Source organism: Haliotis cracherodii, unplaced genomic scaffold (genome assembly GCF_022045235.1).
Source record: "Haliotis cracherodii isolate W230 unplaced genomic scaffold, xgHalCrac1.p SCAF_17, whole genome shotgun sequence".
NCBI classification, from domain to species: Eukaryota; Metazoa; Mollusca; class Gastropoda; order Lepetellida; family Haliotidae; genus Haliotis; species Haliotis cracherodii.
In genome coordinates, this window is record NW_027266272.1 from 702,791 (window position 1) to 711,952 (window position 9,162).

At 44.3% G+C, this 9,162-nt stretch overlaps 1 protein-coding gene across 1 annotated transcript in view; it reads right to left on the bottom strand.

Moving 5' to 3' along the window:
* LOC139464209 (probable G-protein coupled receptor B0563.6) overlaps positions 1 to 8,562 on the bottom strand; it is a 32,491-nt gene extending 23,929 nt beyond the window's left edge. Inside the window, exon 1 of the mRNA XM_071245732.1 lies at positions 8,103 to 8,562. The gene's annotated coding sequence lies outside the window, so the exon portion shown is untranslated. The remainder of the gene's footprint in view (positions 1 to 8,102) is intronic.
* Positions 8,563 to 9,162: the final 600 nt, after the last annotated feature.

Consider the following 9,162-nt stretch of genomic DNA (forward strand, 5'->3'; position numbering starts at 1 on the left):
ATTCACAGATGTACGATATGTTCCTGTGATATCAGATGGACAATTGATTTTCCTTTGCATGTGCTTGTGACGGCGATACTGTTGGGGCAGGATGCGCTCACCTTTTCGCGAACACTTGGTAACATTACTATTTGACAGTGATTCATAAACGCATGCTAATGACATAGTCGGGATCGTATAATCGACTCAGTTTAAGCAGAGATTTCTATTGAATAATGAAAGGATTTGTCGGTTTTATTCTTTTGTGTTGACAATAACAACCTTCGTACTTTTGTCAATGTGGACCAACATCGTGAGCAGCCTGCTACCAACTGGGATCACAACTGTATAATCATTATGGAATTCGTCGAAGCATATACCAACACATGGGCCACGAGAGAAGACAACACTGTTGAAGGTACGTTATGTTGTCAATGGTGGAATGCACAACCTGAAAAAGGAGGAAATCGAACTGGAATAAAGCCATTCTGTCACAGCCAGCTGTCATCCGAGATCTAAGCTTCAGCAGCCCATGCTTGCCGTAAAACGCGACTGTTCTTGTCGTAAGAGACGATTAACGGGATCGGGTGGTCAGGCTCGCTGACTTAGTTGATGCATATCATCGTATCCCAATTGCGTAGATTGATCCTCATGACACCAGGCACTTGATTGTCTGGTCCAGACTCGATTATTTACCGACCGCCGTCATATAGCTGGAATATTGCTGAGTGCGTCGTGAAGCAACAAACCAACCAAGCAAACTCTAAGCCCAACAAAAGTGTGTAGTTGCTCTCTGTGACAAGGCCTCAACATAACCATGTTGTTTGATCAAGGAATCAGGTCACATATCAAATAATGTCACATGTAGGCCCCGTGTTTTTACTAAGGAAGACATTTGCCAAAACATTTCCGTACTATCACCTTTTAACTTGACTCTAAAAACCTGAGAAACATAATACAAAATATACCACCAAACTACGTCTAAAAGATCAATTACAATCCTTGATACAATCAAAGGAGGACTTTATATTCACAGATATTTTTTGAGACAAATGGAATTGATACAATGTCGATGCTTGAAGTTTTGCAATATCAAAAAGAACCAAGATTAATTCTGTCAAAACGTTTGATTTTTCAACGTTGTACACCACTATCCTACATATCAACTTTAGGAAAAACGTCGTTTCGCGATCCATGTTGCATTTGTTTGTGAACATGGAGACCACAGACATAGTAACAGCTCTATCCTCGGAGGTGAAGTTGTCAAACAGGGAAGCAAATGTTTACTTCCTCAGAGATAATATCTGTGTGAAATGTGAGGATAAGACAGTGCGTTAAGTAGTGGGCATCCCCATGGGCACCAACCGTGCTCCTCTTCTGGCTGATCTGCTTCTTTACGTATACAGGTCGGATTTATTTCTCCGATTGGCAAAGTCAAAACAAGGGAAATTTAACCTCTGGATGAAGATTCAGGGTATATACCAAAAGATCTCCAGAAGACTGCACGACAAGAGGGGTAATTTCAACCTGTCAACAATCAACTTACTTTTATGTCGACCAATATTCCAGGAGTTCTAGCCTTTAACGCCTACGTTTGGCGCACCCATCATGTCCTCCTCCACGTCCGCGACTCAGTTAACAGTGTGTTAGGACAGGTTTTATAACCGACTACATCGTCAATACCATCTTCCCGAAATTACTTTGGACAAAAATACAACCCTGATGTATAGAAGACACGGTTAAAGAGGAAGGTACGTTGCCTGCTTGCGGGTCAAGTTGTGTCCCACTTCAGCAGCTCATGCTTGCCGTAAAAGGCGAATATGCTTGTCGTTAGAGGCGACTAACGGGATCGGATAGTCATGCTCGCTGATTTGGTTGATGCATGTCATCGTATCCCAGTTTGCGTGGATCGATTCTCATGATGTCAACCACTTGATTTTCTGGTCAAGACTCAGTGATTTACAGACCGCCGTCATAAAAGTGGTAAACGTCTTAAACTTTGGGCTTTCCTCTCATATAAAGCTGACACGCCGTGATATGACTGGAATACTGTTGAAAGCGACGTTAAACCCAACTCACTTTCTCTTATGCTTCCTCAGATCGTAGGCAGCAATAGCGGAATCTAGATACACCGCGTGCGTCGACACAACGTCATGCATAAAATACAAGCCACAGTTACAACTCACAACTCCATATCATGTATATGAAAAAATAACAAAACAAGTAAGTATTGATCATATTTGATCAAGTTTTGTTGCAGGAATTGTTCTCGACGCCACGTAGCATCTTAAATTAAAATTTCAGATTTCAGATTTTTAATCCTTGAATTATTCAAACGCATCATGCTCATCACAGATGTGTCCAAAGATCAGTGACGGTGGCGGCACAAACAGGAAACAGATCTGTTTGACAACTTTGATGAAGAGCGTTTTTTTTAAAATAGCACCAAATGGATGTGGTTAATTTTCAAAGTAATCCATGTTTTGTGCGCCTCAGTAGTGATACGTTTTTACCTGGAGGTGGCTGATTGTGTTATTGCACGTGTATCAGATTGTGTCACTGCACATGTATGCATCTGATTGTGTCATTGCACATGTATGCATCTGATGGTGTCATTGCACATGCATGCACCTGATTGTGTCATTGCACGTGTATCTGATGTGTCATTGCACGTGTATCTGATTGTGTCATTCCACGCGTATCTGATTGTGTCATTGCACGTGTATCTGATTGTGTCATTCCACGTGTATCTGATTGTGTCATTGCACGTGTATCTGATTGTGTCATTCCACGTGTATCTGATTGTGTCATTGCACGTGTATCTGATTGTGTCATTCCACGTGTATCTGCTTGTGTCATTGCACGTGTATCTGATTGTGTCATTGCACGTGTACCTGATTGTGTCATTCCACGTGTATCAGATTGTGTCATTGCACGTGTATCTGATGGTGTCATTGCACATGTATGCACCTGATTGTGTCATTGCACATGTATGCATCTGATTGTGTCATTGCACGTGTATCTGATTGTGCCATTGCCCGTGTATCTGCTTGTGTCATTCCACGTGTATCTGATTGTGTCATTGCACGTGTATCAGATTGTGTCATTCCACGTGTATCAGATTGTGTCATTGCACATGTATGCATCTGATTGTGTCATTGCACATGTATGCATCTGATTGTGTCATTGCACATGTATGCATCTGTTGGTGCCATTGCACATGCATGCTCCTGATTGTGTCATTCCACATGTTTGCATCTGATTGTGTCATTGCACATGTATGCATCTGATTGTGTCATTGCACATGTATGCATCTGATTGTGTCATTGCACATGTATGCATCTGATTGTGTCATTGCACATGTATGCATCTGATTGTGTCATTGCACATGTATGCATCTGATTGTGTCATTGCACGTCCAGCTGCAATAGTATGACTTCCCGCGTGAAGGCTGGTGTCGTGTTCTCAGCCAGCAGATGACGTATGCTTCCGATTTTCCGATTTTAGCATGTTTTGCTAGTTGCCTTTCAACTGATAGGTCTTACTGCAAGTACTAACCTAGATTTTGTGTGGTAATGACATGTAAATATATAACGTCTACGCCAGTCAATAACCAGTCTCGATTTCCCACGAAATAGATTCCACTGTGCGTAAAAGACAAAATAACGCTGAAACCTGTATGAATGAATAACTGAAAACCGTCGATGACACCAGGTGTTGGGGAAGGGGAAAACATGTCTTGACCTGTCGGTAGCACCAGCTGTATCCCATCCTGATATTGATACTAAATACAATGTTATGTAAGTAAAGAGTGGATACTACATGTGTATCCAATTCTAACAATGTGAAAAAGCGTTGATACTACATGGCCATGCTTTGTTACCCATATCATCCATCTAATGATAAATTGGTAAACGACAATGTCTGAGTAAGCATATGTATATGCAATGTTTTCTTTTTCTCTTTGTTCTGTAAAATGTACACATCGTAAAGAATCATGCCTAGAAATATCGGAGATATTGTCATCCAAGCTGCAAGACCATGTATCCAATCGTCTTCTCGGTAATGCACATGTTTTAATTACCTACACTGTCTGCTGGTGTGAAAGGGGGACTTCACATGCACAACACGTTACATAACTGGGATAGATAAGGCTGAGGTAGCGTTAATACATCACCAAGTCCCATGGCGTGCAGCGAGATATCCTAACTGATGGTGTCATATAAATAGCTGTTATCCATATGGTTTATGATAAGCGAGTTAATAAAGGCAAGGTTGTTTGTTTGTATACGAGGCCATGAGACACACATTACACAGATCAGAACGTCTAAAATCTGTATCATTTCAGACATCGGTTTCAATCAACAACACCTCGTGCCCATAGAACCAAGAAGCCTGGAGATGGCGCTGGCTCACGTAGACGTAAACGTCTGCTCAGCTCATCCACAGATGCTCAGTTGGAGTCGAGATTCGGTGACCTGGACGACCACGGTGTGCGTGTATGTTCTTAGCTCTCAAGAATCAGCACAGACGCAGTTGATGATGTAATCCACACCACTGCCGCCGCTGCAACGATAACGTTGGGGTAATTAAAATGTATGACCCCCTTGCTCGGATTTCGGCATCTCGCCATGAGATACGGGACGTAAACAAGAATAGTTTACTTTGCAGTCAGTGACCTGTTTGGATGTTGCATTCATGTCCTGGTGATGCGGAGTCTTGGACGATCTGGCGTGGTGCCGTACGTATTGCCCACGTCGTGCCCAAAGTTGGGGAATTGCACTCTGGGCAAGGCTGAAGTACTTTGCCACTGATGACTGATTGTCCAGCTTCAACTTAACAACGTTATTTCTCGCATGATTATTGAGTCTTGGCAAGACGATTCGCAAACTTCACTTCGTTAAGTGAATGATTTGTTAAAACGACATGATTGTGTCTTGAACGTTCTCTTTAAGTTTCTAAGAAATCGAATCATGCAAATATCAAAGGTCATGGATATTGTGTCTATCAAAGACAATAAACCGTTTTGTGACACTTTGTCGGTAAAAGTTTTCTAAACCCTGGATATGTCAGAGCTGAAAGTGTGGCAGTTTGGCATTCAATCCATAGATGCACCATCCGAATGTGGTTGTCCTTGTTGACTTGACGTCACAAGTAGACGACCGGTTCGTGGTCATGAGTGTTGCCCGGCTGTAGATAACGTATCCAAAAAGATTAAATTGTGTTTCGATGAACATTAAAATGTCTCGCTCCTTCTTTGTGTTCCTGTTTTCACGGAGCGTAAATTTAGAAGCTTATTTTCAACAAGCCATGACATTGCGTAAGCGTTATGTAAAACAAGGTTGCGTGCTGGTCTTGTTTCCAAAACAAGGTGTGTGAGTATCAGGTGTGTATCATGTGAGTATCATGTGAGTATCATGTGAGTATCAGGTGTGTATCAGGTGAGTATCAGGTGAGTATCATGTGCGTATCATGTGAGTATCAGGTGTGTATCATGTGAGTACCAGGTGAGTATCATGTGCGTATCATGTGAGTATCAGGTGAGTATCATGTGAGTATCAGGTGAGTATCATGTGAGTATCATGTGAGTATCATGTGAGTATCAGGTGTGTATCAGGTGAGTATCAGGTGAGTATCATGTGCGTATCATGTGAGTATCAGGTGTGTATCATGTGAGTACCAGGTGAGTATCATGTGCGTATCATGTGCGTATCATGTGAGTATCATGTGAGTATCATGTGAGTATCAGGTGAGTATCAGGTGTGTAACATGTGAGTATCAGGTGAGTATCATGCTCTCGACAAACACGCAGTCATCTCAATTGTGCGCCGTGCATGAACAAGCGAATGCAAATTATGAACCACGACTCTAAAGTCGAGGAGATGTCTTCATGAATATGTATATGATAATTGAATTTCAGAATATGAATTTTTAGCTAAACTTTATATGAAGCACAGTTACTTTTTGCCGTAAGTATATACTGATGGCTAGAATGGAAGGACCATTAACATGAGTTACTAACACCATCTGGGCAACATACACTGAAGATGCTTTTAGAGAATTCCTCTGAGAAAGGTCTAACTATTGATCAGAGCGAAACATCATGTATGCAAAACTATAACAGAAACTAAAGCACCCATCCTGAGATACAGATGCTGAAACCTCACAGCAGAACGGTGTCCCTGTCGTCATCCCATGCACATCTCCTAATGTGTGTTAGGGGATTTGGGGTGTGTCCCTGTCGTCATCCCAGGCACGTATCCTCATGTGTGTGAGGGGGTTTGGGGGGTGTCCCTGTCGTCATCCCAGGCACATCTCCTCATGTGTGTTAGGGGATTTGGGGGATGTCCCTGTCGTCATCCCAGGCACATCTCCTCATGTGTGTGAGGGGGTTTGGGAGGGGGTTTGGGGGGTGGGGGGTGGGGGGGGGGTGTCCCTGTCGTCATCCCAGAGACGTATCCTCATGTGTGTGAGGGGGTTTGGGGGGTGTCCCTGTCGTCATCCCTTGCACATCTCCTCATGTGTGTTAGGGGATTTGGGGTGTGTCCCTGTCGTCATCACAGGCACGTATCCTCATGTGTGTGAGGGGGTTTGGGGGGTGTCCCTGTCGTCATCCCAGGCACATCTCCTCATGTGTGTTAGGGGATTTGGGGGATGTCCCTGTCGTCATCCCAGGCACATCTCCTCATGTGTGTTAGGGGATTTGGGGTGTGTCCCTGTCGTCATCCCAGGCACGTATCCTCATGTGTGTGAGGGGGTTTGGTGGGGTGTCCCTGTCGTCATCCCAGGCACATCTCCTCATGTGTGTTAGGGGATTTGGGGGATGTCCCTGTCGTCATCCCAGGCACATCTCCTCATGTGTGAGGGGGTTTGGGGGGGGGGGGGGGGGGGGGGGTCCCTGTCGTCATCCCAGAGACGTATCCTCATGTGTGTGAGGGGGTTTGGGGGGTGTCCCTGCCGTCATCCCAGGTACGTATCCTCATGTGTGTGAGGGGGTTTGGGGGGGTGTCCCTGTCGTCATCCCAGGCACATATCCTCATGTGTGTTAGGGGGTTTGTGGTGTGTGTGTGTGTGTGTGTGTCCCTGTCGTCATCCCAGGCACGTATCCTCATGTGTGTTAGGGGGTTTGGGGGGGGGGGGGGGGGGGGTGTCCCTGTCGTCATCCCAGAGACGTATCCTCATGTGTGTTAGGGGGTTTAGGGGAGGTGTCCCTGTCGTCCCTTTGAGTCCAATGTCCAATCATTGGAACAGTCAGTTAATTGGGATGGGCGTCATACAAATTCAAATATTAATTTAATTTCATTTGATTTAATTCTCAAAGCTTATGAATAGGAACTAGGAATGTGATTTCGAGGAAGAAATTATGGAAATTGTGTACAAAGGTTTAAAAACCGAAAGCAGTGCGCTTTGCTTGAAGGAACGTTTTGCATTTCAATCAGGTCCTTAACTCTAAGTTTGAAAGGGAGCACGGGTGGCCCAGTCGTCTAAGGCGCCGCGATTCTATGGTTGAGGGTTCGAATCTCGTTCGCCCCGATTATGTTTATTAGGTCACCATGTCTGACTGCCCCATCCATTAAGTCACCATGTCTGACTGCCCCATTCATTAAGTCACCATGTCTGACTGCCCCATTCATTAAGTCACCATATCTGACTACCCCATTCATTAAGTCACCATGTCTGACTGCCCCATTCATTAAGTCACCATATCTGACTACCCCATCACTTAAGTCACTATGCCTGTCTGCCCGATCCATTAAATCAAGTATGTCGTCCGTTATCAGTTCCAAGCGAAAGCCAGTTATATTTGTCAAGCGGTTTCAGGTTTTCGGACAATGAAAAAAGTCATCTGGTCTGAGAGGGCATTCTGTCTCAGATACTTCCATTTTTAACAATGCTCGAGTTTCGTTGTACGACTGTTTTCGAAGATGAACAGGAACGCATTCGTGTTCACAATTTCATAACTACTAACTTAAACCTAAATAATCTAAACACGCACAACATGATGGTAAACGTCATCATGAACCTTTGATACCCGTTACCTGATTATTATAACACGGATACAAAATCTGTATCAGTGACACACAGGTCACAGGCTGGCATTGTGGAGGACCAGGAACACTCACCTTCTACTCGGTGTGGTGTCACAAGCAATGGTCCCTAACTCCTTCAGAGCTCGACAATGTTCCTCACTTCCTTCAGAGCTCGACAATGTTCCTCACTTCCTTCTAGTTGGTTCACACTGTTCCCCACTGCTAGCTGGTTGATCTGTAAAGTCCTCCACTTCCTTCAGGGCTGTCAACCAGTCACGTGAACGCCCTGTTGCAGCAGCATACTACGATGTTCACACACACAACACGGCGCTTCCCTTCTATACGCGGCGTTTCTCGTCGCCGGCCGTTGTGTGTGTGGCAACCCGAGAGAGTTGGCCGGTCCGTCAGCGAGCACGGTTGTGAATTCAAGCACACGCAGGCTACTGTATTTACCACAAACTTGTTTCTTGAACGTAAACACTATTCCATGTCAGGGGAACACTGGGAACGTAGGTTTATAAGACACACAGAGTAGAATGAGAGTGACAGCCACGTGAAGGCAGCACGTTGTGACGAGTACCGTGTACAGCTAGCGTCATTATCTCAACTAGTCAGTGGAAAAAAGGTGCGTTTGTTTGCTGTTTAACACCGCTCACAGCAAAACTCTTGATATATGAGGCGTTATGTAAATGTCTGGACCAGACAGTCCAGAGACTGACATTATGAGCATATGTGTAGCACAATTTCTAAAAGGTCGTGTGAGACAGGTATTAACATTGCTTGTCTGAAAGGTATACCCAGGTCGCGTGGGATAATTATTAATAGGTCGCGTTAGACAGGTATTAACATTGCGTGTCTGAAAGGTATACCCAGGTCGCGCGGGATAATTATTAATATGTCGTGTGAGACAGGCATTATGATTGCTTGTCTGAAAGGTATACCCAGGTCGCGTGGGATAATTATTAATAGGTCGTGTGAGACAGGTATTAACATAGCGTGTCTGAAAGGTATCCCAAGGTCGCGCGGGATAATTATTAATAGGTCGCGTGAGACAGGTATTAACGGTTGTAGTGAACCTTAGAGGACCCAAGTATATATTATCGCTACACGCTTCAGGGGGCGTTAAACCCAAATAACTCACTCACTCATATAT